Source organism: Propithecus coquereli, unplaced genomic scaffold (genome assembly GCF_000956105.1).
Source record: "Propithecus coquereli isolate 6110/MARCELLA unplaced genomic scaffold, Pcoq_1.0 Scaffold5, whole genome shotgun sequence".
Lineage (NCBI taxonomy): Eukaryota > Metazoa > Chordata > Mammalia > Primates > Indriidae > Propithecus > Propithecus coquereli.
The window spans coordinates 5,438,436-5,440,415 of record NW_012150840.1 but is presented as its reverse complement, the minus strand read 5'-3'; positions in this window follow the sequence as shown (position 1 = coordinate 5,440,415).

Here is a 1,980-nt window from a genome sequence, read left to right as displayed (position 1 = left end):
GTGATTTATATAAGCTTTATTATAATATTATTTTGGAGATTCTTTGTTATGGGGTCACCCTAAGAAGAAAAATTTGTAATTTTTTTGTACATCAGTAATTAAACTAAGTGTATAGGATCCAAGGTGGAAGATAATGAAAACAATAATGGCTAAAATTTATTGAAGGCTTATCCCATACCCAAGCATTAAGTATTTATAATATAAATTTTACTGTTATCCCTATTTTAGAGAAAAGGAAACTGAGATTAACTTGTAAGTAACTTGCCCAGTCAGGGTTGTATAACGAATAAGTGGGACTCGAATGTAGATTTATCTGAAGTTAAAGGTCTGTGCTCTTAATCACCAAGTTGTTGATTTCTATTTCATAACACTTTACTAGCAAGGTTTCAGTGTCATAATTCTACCCACCATATATTCCATATTACAGTTCAGAGGTCATTTGTTTCAAATATTTCTTCAAAGAGTTCTTTTGCTTTTTCAAATTTGGGTTACCCCAAAATAATAGGCATGTAGGGAAAGGGCAGAAAGTGAGTATTCAGATTCTGAGCTCTTGGTGAAGAGTAGTTTTAGTCCATCCTAGGTTGAAAGTGACAGAACACTCTATGTTTTTGTTTTGTTTAGAGATGGGGTCTCACTCTGTCACCCAGGGTAGAGTGTAGTGGCACAATCATAAGCTCACTAAAGCCTCAGACTCCTGGGCTCAAGTGACTCCCACCTCAGCCTCGCAAATAACTGGGATTACAGGTGCAAGCCCTGCACCTGGCTCACTGTATTTTTTTTTAAAGGACCTTACATGAAATATTAATACTTAGGAGTTCAGCCTAAATTGTACATTTCAATATAATTGTTCATTCATTCAAATATTTATCTAATACTTATGTGTCAGGTACTGTGCTAGACCCCAGTAATAGGTAAGTTATATTCTTTGCCCTCAAGAAATTCATAGTCTGATAGAGAGGTAATGGGTGTAAAGCAAATAATTGAGTGTACTTTACCTCTGTGTGCCTCAGTTTCCTTGCCTGTAAAATGCTAGAACAGTATACTCACCCCGTGGGTATTGAGAAGATTAGATGGATGAGTAACATTAAAGTGCTTAGAAAAGAGCTTTGCACTGTTAGTTGCTGTTGTTAATAATGTGGTAAGTCTATCATAGAAGTGCGTACAAGTTAGAGTAGGGTTTCAGCAGCCCTATTTTGAGAGGGTTGGAACAGGCTTTACAGAGGCCCTGGATCTTAAAGAATCAGAAGGAATTTTTCAGGTGTTATAGAGGAATGTTAGAAGGTACATTGCAGATAGAGGGAAAATACGGCATGAAAACATGTAGCTATGAACCAGGCTAGCACATTCAGACAACAGAGTAGATCAGAATGATTGGAATGTATGACACAAAGGGGAAAGGAGGTTGGAGTGGGGGACAGGACAGGTGATGGGCAGCCTTTTCAGCCAGGCCACTGAGTTTCTTCTCTGACCTAAGTGTCAGTGTAGATTACTTTCACTATATTAGAAATGCTACCTTCAGATCAATCTCCTCTGAAAGCTGTGAGTTGGTTCAGCTCTCAAAGCACGTATTGTGTGCCAGGGACAATGCTAAATTAAACCAAAGAGATACAAAAGTGGCTGGCCTGCTATGTGGTATCTGTGTTGAGCAACTAAAAATCATATTAGCAGAACTCTGAACTGATATCCAAAAAAAAAAACAACCCTGCTACAGACCATGTAGATGGGTGGGACAGAGCTAAGAGTGGAACCCAAGAGGAAGAGATATCAGGACTAAAGAAATGGATTGCCATCCTACTGACACCCAGTGCATTGTGACAAACTTCTGCTCCATGGAAGGTAAGCCATTGACTGATTGATTGCATTCTTCCTTGATATCCAACATTTCCTTCAGGTTGTCTCTATTCTAATTTTGCAAGGGGTTTTCTGATTTCTTGTTATGCAATTATTTCCATCTATTACCTGAATTCTATATTCATATGT